A 10,008-nucleotide genomic window follows, 5' to 3' on the forward strand; every position below is an offset into this window, starting at 1 on the left:
GCCTCGGACTTCGTGGTTTCTCCGTCGACGCACCACGCCCCCGACCCGGCCAGCGCCCATCTGAGATTGAAGAATACCTGTCCAACACCAGTCGTGGACCAGCCCGTTTCACCCGTTCGCCATCGCCCTACCCATACCAGTCGCCGGACCACCGCAGCAGTGCTGATCTCGCACGTGGAAGGTCCCCAAGACTACGCGGGGCAAACTAATGGCAGCAACTTCTAGAGGCGAAGTTGCACAACGGCGGAAAAACGAAAACCCTCCAACGACGCAACGATTCGCCGAAGTCTGTGACTCACGATATGCCCTCATCCCGACGACCCAACCTAACCCTGACGTGACTCTCGAACACGGCAATAGCCACAAGGCGCGACGCGTATTCGACATGACCGAGCCTGCCCCTCACTGTAAACGCAAACTAGCCGGCAATGGAGTTTTAATCAAGTAATGTGCCCTGAAAAGTACTCATAACAAAAAATGTACTCCCTAGGCATGATCTAAAAAGTGGACGAACCTCTACGGTAGTACCGCTGCCCATCCGTGTAGCAAAAGAGAGGATTTAGAACGACTTAACACCATTTGTGAGATGGCGTTCGGTTCCTTCTATACTACCACGTCCACAATAAACTCCCCATCTGAGGTAATCATCTCAAGTGGGCGGTCGCCATGTTAGTTTTGTGTTGTTTCCGTGTTTCAGCACTTCAACCGTGGCCTAATGCTAATTAGAACGAGTAAGCCAGACGCGACGGTTGCATGCAGCTACAAAACCGATACCGTACGTATACCCGTATAGATGCTTCAACAAGCGCGATCACAGGCAGACAGCGCGGCCGTGTTGTTACAATCTGTTTATTTTGGCGATAGGTGTTGTCAAACTCTGCTGCTTGCATTGCATTATTTGCATTGTTCATCTGCTTTGCTTGCTTGCGCATACATAGACGATTTAAATTCTCGTGCCAGCGCGCCAACGCACCCGACTGCAGTGACGCAACTTGCCCTGGCGGCACGACTGGCTGCCCGGATGTAAACAACCTCTGTGCTAACAACGCAGCGCGGCCGGTGACTCGGTGCGGCCGGAGCTTCAAGCCTCGCCTTTGGCCGTCGTTTTTTCTTATTTGTGAAGGACTAGTAGTGCCATTTGGTGGAAAGATTTTCATGTGCCCCTGTCACACGAGGAACGGCCGCAAACAGCATTTGGATACGGCGACAGCTGTGGACAGCTCGCTGGTAAGTTGTCTGTCATCAGTCGATGCGTTTGTCAAACGTTTGGATAGGGTTAACAGCGAAGTACCCGGGTACCCGTGCCGCTCACAGCACGTACACGCACGGGCAAAGAAAAAAGCGCACACTCGTATTATTTTACTTGTTTGTGGGTTTTGGGGTATGCATTCGCATTCTTTTGTAGTCCGGTTTGTAACAGGGCATTCGAGATAAAATCGTTTGTCGCGCGCGGTGTCGTTTCAAAGCAACGTGACGGTTACTTCGTGCTGGCGAAAATCAGCACAGTCAGACGGAAGCGGGCAGGAAGGTAGAGAGATCGGGAAAGAGGGCAGTAATATATGAAAGAAAGCGTAATGCAAGACGCGAAATGGAATGAAACCCACCTGCGTTTCTCCGAACTTCAGGACAGATCCGCACACGGGTACGTTGTCACAAACTCGAGCGTACCACGTCGTAAAAGTACCGTATATTTTTTTCGTTTTTCAACGTGACCTGAGCCACTTATCTGCTCATTGCCGCGCGTGCAGACCTGATTGTGTCGCTGTGTTTGAGCGCACAGCCATCCTTTTCCGACGTAAGAACCAGCAAACGCGAGAAATTGTAGTAGCCAGCCACATCAGAAAAGCTGGTTCCGAATGTATCAGTCATACCTCAATCGCCCTGCTTAATCGAGAAGTCGCATATTTAGACGCACATTGAGCGCTATTTCGGTGCCTGTTCTGGGCATGCGTGTGGGCGGTGGGAGGGAGGTCTTAATCTATGTATGATGCGGTTGTCTTTGCTGATTTTTCGTCTTTCGTGTGCCTCAAAGTTCGTTTTGTGGTTTTGTTGTTACGGTTTTTTAGTATTTTCGGCTGAGTGCGCAGAGAACTGTGACGCATTGGGGGCGTGGCAATTGGGCGCTTGGGCTTATTTAAAGCTTTGAATTGTGCAGTAATAAACTAGCTGCGAGCCTGCGCTTGTGCCGTCTTTATGTGTTCTTGTCCTCGTTAATTTGAACGCAGTTTGTTTTTCGAGATGCATCATTACCAACTCGCCCACCTCTCAAACCTTTCACAGATCCTATACTCCGTAAAAATGAGTTGCCTGTCCTTTCAGGTACGGCAAAATCTCACGCAGCGCATCATTCTGCCAGGGGGCCATATCCTAATGTCAATGCACACACTATGAAAGCAGCTTGCACTTAATGCGTCGCATTGTCTGCTGATAAGCATTTTAGCTTCGCCCCTCTCATCATCATGCACTTCGTGGAGATGGCGGGATTTTCTTTCATAGCTTGTTGTCACTGCAGTAATTAATAGCAGAATCAGTCCTACAAATCACAGAAACGGTTCGTTTCACGTTGAAAATACTCACAGTACACACTTTGCACCACACGGAGGAACAATCGGTTGCAGTGATGAGGCATAAGGGTAACTTGTTATTAAAGGGTCATTGAAGGATACCAGCAGGTTGGTTTCAAACGGAAGTCGGACCTCCGCAGAGCCATTTCAGCATTGATTTAGTGCCAACATGCCTTAAGTGCTGAGAAATCGCTGTGCAAATGCTCATCAAACGCAAACACGACTGCAGTCGCTGTTTGAATCAGGATAAACCGGAAGCAAGTGAAGCAGCGGCGATTAATAGCAGTATACAAGCAACTGAATACAACATTACCACGTACCAAGCAGTTCGGTCAATTTCGGTGAAATCGCTCATGCTTCCTCAAACTCCCCTGTCATTTGCCGTTCGAGACCACTAAGCAAAATGTTTCTCCATTGGACCCGTGATCAGTATTTACGCTTCACTGAAGAAAAACATTGGCCTTTTGAGGCCCCGCAAGTGTTGGCGTCGAACGATTTTCTCGTGCATAGCTCGCATGCTCCCTTGGAAAGCGGTACTGCCACCCCAAGTATGGACGAGTAGCACCATCCAGCGGCAGCCAAGAAAGAAGTTGCGCGCGTCAGGCCATTGAGGCCATCCGGTGAAACCGTGTTTGTGCTAGTTTCAATCTTATTTAAAAAAAAAGCCATGTGTAATAGGGGTATAATAGTATTCTCCGTGAGCTAATCTATCAAACTAGAGAGACTTGCATTTTAACTTCACTGTCATTTAAAGTTGCGCTCGAGTATATTGTGCGGAAGTAATATCTTTTTTATTGCTGCAAAAGCCACGATGGTTAGTGTACTGGCACTTGGTTTTATGAAGCCTTCGCATTCCTAATTTAAGTACTGAAATTCGCAGGGAACCTGGCCTAACAATTTTATTACTGTACCGAATTATTAAGTTCATTTAAACATTGTGTCTTTTTTTTTTAATGTTACACCCGCCGCGGTAGCTCAGTGGATAAGGCGTTGCGCTGCTGAGCACGAGGTCGCGGGTTCGATTCCCGGCCGCGGCGGCCGCTTTTTTGATGGGGGCGAAAAGCAAAAACGCCCGTGTGTACGAGATTTCGGCGCACGTTAAAGATCCCCAGGTGGTCTAAATTAATCTGGAGCCCTCCACTACGGCGCGCCTCATCGCCTGCGTTGCGTCGGCGCGTTAAACCCCACAATCAATCAATTTTTGAATGTTACATGTGGGGTATTTTTCTTTACTTTTTTGCTTTTTCCGGCAGATGTTCCTTTGACTCCCTGCCTGCATTCCGCGAACGTGGAAGTTAGCCTCCGCATCGATGGCCCGAGTGTGTTGATTGCATCATCTTTACTGGGACGATTGTGTAGTCTGTTTGCATAGTTCTGGGTTTTCAACGTTCAATATCCCAACAAGGCACACAAAGCTCTAACGTTTGTGGAACATGCCTTTTTTTTGTCTTGCCAGCACCAAACCAAGTGTGAAGTATTTAGAGCTAATTAACGTTTATCGCATCAATATCCCTCACTAATATTTTAGTTGTTTTCAATCCTGTAATCATTGGATAGTAGTCTAAAAGAATAGCGTATTATGTTTCTGACTTTTTCTTTTTTCTTTTTTTACTGAACAGGGGATCTTTGATAGGCCCTTCTGTATGCTGATAATACAGCTATCTTTTAGGGAAGCAATAATATTAAGGAACTAATATAACTTGAAACAATTATCTAAATAATGTTGGCCACTGGTGCCAAATGAATCAACTAAAAATTATCCCAAAAACACGAATTACATGGCTTTTTCTTCTCACTCTAAAGAAGCTGTCGCGATACCACCCATTCTGTTCTATATCCTTGCAATTAACCCCTGAGACTCGGTCACTTTTCTTGGCGAATTTGTGTCTTTATCAAAACGCTCTGGTATTTTCCGCAGCATATTTCTCGTTCTTTATATTACTCATTTATCCATAGCCATCTCATTGCTGTCTGTCTCCTACATAACTTATCTCTTGTGCCTTTACCATCTACAAAATGCTCGTTACCTTTCAATATCAAATCGTTACACAGCTCTCGCTCATTTCACCACCAATTGAAAAACTTTTTTGTTGTTGTAAACCACTGCAACCATTTTTTTCACTTTGTGTACTCAGTACTGATGCGTACTGATAAGTACTCAGGCGTTCTCAAGCCTCTAGTATTCTATAATGATGTCACTTACCATGCCGTTGTGTTTGTGCCTATATGTTTTTCGCATATTTCCAGTTCTGGTAGTAATATTGTTTCTACAGTTTGTTCAACTAGCACACAGCTCGCTCATTTCACCACCAATTGAATTTTTTTGTTCTTGTTGTAAACCACTGCAACCCTTTTTTTTCACTTTGTGTACTTAGTACTGATGCGTACTGATAAGTTCTGATAAGTACTGACGCGTTCTCGATCCGCTAGTATTATATAATGATTTCACTTACCATGCGGTTGTGTTTGCGCCTATCTTTGTTTTTCGCGTATTTCCAGTGGTTGTAGTAATATTACTTCTACGGTTTGTTCAACTAGCATTGTATTGCTGTCTTCCATTCCTAACTGGCGTGTTATTTAGCAATGTACCATTTGTGCTTTCTTATAGGAGGTCGCTCTAAGTTTTTATTTCGGAACCTCCTTGTGTACACCATGTACCAAGTAAACTTTTATGCCAAAGTTGGTTTGAAATATACCTGAAACCGAGAAAAAACCGTGTGAAATCAGTACTCCCGCGGGGAACTAGAAACTCTCCCGTGTGGCCTTGAAAAAACTCCTCTCGGAAGGCCTACTAAACCGCCCCAACTTTCGCAAAACTCCAGTCAAAAGAAATATATGCTTCCCTTGAAACTCCTAAAAACTCCCCTCGCGAGGCCTCCAAAACGTAAAACTCAATACAAAAGAAGTAAACGCTTCCCTTGAACCTCCTAAAAACGCCCCTAAAATAACATAAGTACTTCCCAAGGGAGCCATAATAGGCTCCTATTTAACCGCCTGAAAAGTCCATAAACAGCACTTAAAAACGCCTTGAGGAAGTAAAGAATAATCCATTTTGATCTCATTAAATTCTCCCGAACATTTCTTAACACTCCCTAACTACCTCCTTTCCACCTAAAAACGCACTGTTTTGAGTAGGTACACAAAACCTCCCTGTTCCATGTAGTGAAAAAACTCCTACAAGGAGGATCACCAGTGGACAGGCGAAAAAGAACCTCTAGGGAGTATATGGGAGGAAAAAAAGTTCAGAGTGCTGGCGTGGTCGGTAAGTCTTAGGCGACTTCTTCCCTAATGAATCGACGGACCGGCGGCGACAAGCAAAGATCTGGTATTGATGACGATGGCAGGGATGTACAAGGCAGGAGAGAGATCTGCCGCGCCACCTCTTGACGAAGAAGCTGCTTGATGCGGTTCAGTAGCGAGGGGTTTTCGTCGACTGCCAGCCCACAGAGCGGCTCCTCATGCTCCAGAGGGCGGCGACGAGTGAGGCGACGCTGCCTGCTCAACTCGTCATAACTTTGTAAAAAGCTGATCACGTCTCTGACGCTCTGAGGGTTTTTTGCCAGCAGCATCTGGAACGCGTCCTCGTCTATTCACTTAGGTATGTGTTTGATGGTGTCCTGCTCAGGCATAGAAGGATCCACGCTCCTGCAAAGGGCGACCACATCCTAGATGTAGCTGGTAAAGTTCTCGCCGGCCTGTTCAGCTCGCTCTTTCAAACACTGCTCCGCGCGAAGCTGGCGAACCGCTGGCCGGGCAAATAGCGCCGGAAAGATAGTTTTGAATACGGTCTAGGTTGTGCGATCATCTGGGTGTTTGTGATACCATTTTTCGGCAACTCTCCTCAAAGAGAAACTTACGTTATTTAGCTTCATGGCATCGTCCCAATTATTGTGCGTGCTTACCCTCTGGCAAGCCGAGAGCTAATCTTGAACATCCTTGTCGTCTGCGCCAGTGAACATCGCCGGGTCACGCTCGCGGATCACCCCTGTGCAGATGACCGCTCATGGCGAAGGCGATGTCATGTTTCGGGAGTCGCTAGTCATGGCTGGCTCAGCGGTAGTAGGCAGGGTGCGACTCCGGAGCTCTGGGCTTGCGGGTACACGGGGTGAAGCTAAGGAGCGCGCCGAGGATGGAATCTGCACACTCCACCAAATATGACGAGGTTTATTGCAGGACGGCAGCAAGGCGTTGAAACGCAGAGAGGCTCAGCTGAGTCCGAAGGGGTTTTGCTGAGCGCGCTCAGCTCTCGTCCCAACATACTGGTGATGATGATCTTGAGTCTGGCCATGATGATGATGCAGCTGCCATGAGGTAATACGCTCCACTGGCTGTTCTTTCCACTTCACCGCTGTGTATCTCCGCTCGTAGCGTTACGTCGATGGTGGCTAGTCTTCCTCGTTACAATACATATATGTATATTGTAAGGGCCTTGAAGTAGAGCCGGTACAGGACGTTGATTAGGCGTAGCAGCCCTCGCGGAACACACACTCAGCTGGCAGCGAAGAGGAGGACACGAGCCGCGAGATGGAAGATGATGATGAGGATGACTATCACAGGAAGATGAGGAAGACATATTGCTTTGCAGTGAAAAATGAGAGTTGGTGTGTTTACCCAGCGTCACACAGCACCTGCAGCAGACAGTTTGTTTTCCGCTCGTCCTAAGGCAACCTACTCTCTTTACAGAATTTCCCATCCTGCGACCAGTGCGACTATCGTCTGCGGACATGCCGGGCCAAGCAAGCATGGATCATCGCATATGTATTTCTATTTTCATTTACTTGTGTTCTCAGTTTTATAATTCCGTAATTGCCGTGTAATAAATTGATTTTGTATAGAAAACAAAAATTTCGTGTATTCTTATTGTCATTTCATGTAGCTATTTTATAATATTAGAACCGATGAAACGACGATTTCTAGGGGGAGCATTTTAAACATGTCGGAATAGGTAGTTCATTACGTTATCTCTGATAATATTGATTTATTTTTCGCATGATGCTACGTTATGGATTTGCGTAGACTTTACGCCGAAAGTTTTAGTTTCTTCTAATGAGTACTGTCTTTGGCAGTGTTAAACGCATGAGCCCCGAGCGCCCAATCAAGCAGTATCCTTCTACTGCCGCTACAATTGCCCATATGCACCCTTCCCAGTGCTGTTCTAACGTGAACGGTTACTTCCCGGGCAGGCGAGGTCGAAATCCGCAGCGTAAGCACAAGCTGAGCCGCTGCGCTTAGTTTTTTTAACACTGTCCCGAGCGCCACTACTTTGCATGCCTGGAGTGCCAGCTCCCTTGGGTACCAGTCACAAGCCACTGTGGAATTAAGATACGGTCGGCTGATCCCCGCTAAGCTTGGGGATGCACGTTACGTCGTGTGGCCAAAACGGGCATCCCGAGCGCTCCCTCTGCGAAGCGGGCGATGCATTTGGCATTGAAAAGTATAGGTCTCGATAGTTCTCCAATCGGCGAAAAGCCATCTCTGATGTTGCTGTCTGAAGTCGAAAGTGCCGCGCGGCAAGAACCAAATACAACACACATGAGTTCGTGTGGGCTCTGAACGCGGTTGTCAAGAATAAAAGCTGAGTGCGTTACCACCGGGCTACTGCTGCATGACCGCCACGGTGGCATGAAGATGTAGCAGTGCGAGCCATGCGACAGGTAAAGGTGCCTGCCATGAACAGAACAGGGCACAGCAGCGCAAACTGATTACACGTAAGTGTCGCATTTCTACCATCCTCTATGTGGAAATATTTCGCTCCAGAGGAAACGAACAAACGAAAGCAAAGAGAAAACTCAAGGATTTTGTATCACTGAATGAGCCTGGTCAATATAGTTCGCACCAACCAAGCCGGAAACGAAAGCGAATAAGGAAGCCCATGCACAACACACCAGTAGAGGAGCACTTGGCACTTGAAAACACGTATAAGGCGGCCTAAATTAACAGGGAATATTTGCAGACCAGCGCGTTCAATTTCTCCCCAAACGCTAAACGAAACAGCAAACGTAGTAGTCGTCTTTGCAATTTTCCTTGTCCGTCAACATGCATGCTACCGACGTGGTAGCCAATGTAGAAAAATAAATACCAAAATAGTAAACCTTTTCCCCTGAATATCGAAGCTGTCGGAAGTAGGAAGTGCAGAGCAGTGATCGCCATAATGAGCTGCACCGCCCTTACTCCCTGACTGCTACCACCCCATGCTATTCAAACTTCCCGCCTTCGCAGCACTCGTGCGCTCCCTGCCTGAAACTGCGCCAGCGGGAGTTCTGTTCTCTTTGTGCTCGCTTTAATTTCGTATGCTGGAGTTGTATTGCGTAATTTCGAACGCTTAATTTTTTCTAGTGTGGCTGGACGCTCTCTGGTCTATTTCAAATGGGTCATTTTTTTTCTTGCAGGGCCGCTTTTTTCGCTTAGTAAGAACCAACCCAACGATCGTTCCTAAGTCAATGAACGCGGGCGTTGCCGGTTAATTACGTATGTTTTACCTCAAATGCACCTATGAGGTTCTTTACGCTTGACAACGGGAATATGTAGGACAAGCGCCAGCGGGTCACGAGTTTCGAAGGCTTATGACTGTATAAACTGCTTCTCTTGGCTTTTGAAGCCTCTGGGGTACGCCGCGACCGACAGCGCAACACCGGAACTCTCTGTTGCTCTACTTGGGTCCAGCGGGCGAGCTACGACAAGGCGAGCCCCTAAAGTGCTCTGGACTTAAAACTCATGTGGGACTGCGTAATTTTGAACCCGGGCGGCAAGATCTTGAGGCAAGTGCAGTAACCCCAGCGTTAACCCCGCCCGAGCAGAAAAGAATGACAAAATGTGGTTGATCCCTCTTCCATAGGAACTGATAAAAACACAAAAGCGAAATCTGCCATCACATGAGCAGTTGAATGTTTATTGTGCATTGTTATGAACTTGCACATCGCTTTTTTTGTTCGTCTGTAAGGCGCCGTTATACGCATTATTGTAAGACACTGGATTGCACGCGACACAGCATTGGGTGAATCCTACTGAAACCAGAAGCGCTCGCAAACCGTCCTTGCAAACGAAACCTAAGGGGTTGTCAGCGAATCATTTGGTGAACACACGGTCCGCTGCAACGAAAGGAGCAGTGCACCGGGCAAACAGCGTGACATTCGCAAGTCGGCGTCGATCTTACTACGTGGTCGTTGTCTTACAGGCTTCTCCGCAGGTTACGCTGCACGTCCCCCGCACACGTAGGTGTTGGCATCGAGACGCCAACTGTCGGCGCTCAATAGTGTCATAATGCACTATTTCGCTTCGCCTCTCCCAGACAGCACCACCATCTGAAGGATTCGACAAGGCGGGCGCTTGTCGTCTTGTGTACGCGTCTATTCATAGCGCACTCGGGAGCGCGTTTCGTACGTTGTGTTGCGCCACAGCAGTCTGGGGTTCAAATCCCGGCGCAGCCCCGTCAATCGTAATTTTT

At 47.5% G+C, this 10,008-nt stretch overlaps 1 long non-coding RNA gene across 1 annotated transcript in view; it reads left to right on the forward strand.

Annotated features, from left to right (window-relative positions):
• The window catches only part of LOC144141185 (uncharacterized), a 96,657-nt gene extending 89,281 nt beyond the window's left edge, over window positions 1-7,376 (forward strand). The window contains exon 3 of the long non-coding RNA XR_013316465.1: window positions 7,248-7,376. This is a non-coding gene — a long non-coding RNA (uncharacterized LOC144141185). The remainder of the gene's footprint in view (window positions 1-7,247) is intronic.
• Window positions 7,377-10,008: the final 2,632 nt, after the last annotated feature.

Source organism: Haemaphysalis longicornis, unplaced genomic scaffold (genome assembly GCF_048455015.1).
Source record: "Haemaphysalis longicornis isolate Haplotype H1 unplaced genomic scaffold, Haemaphysalis longicornis Haplotype H1 scaffold_6, whole genome shotgun sequence".
Classification (NCBI taxonomy): Eukaryota; Metazoa; Arthropoda; class Arachnida; order Ixodida; family Ixodidae; genus Haemaphysalis; species Haemaphysalis longicornis.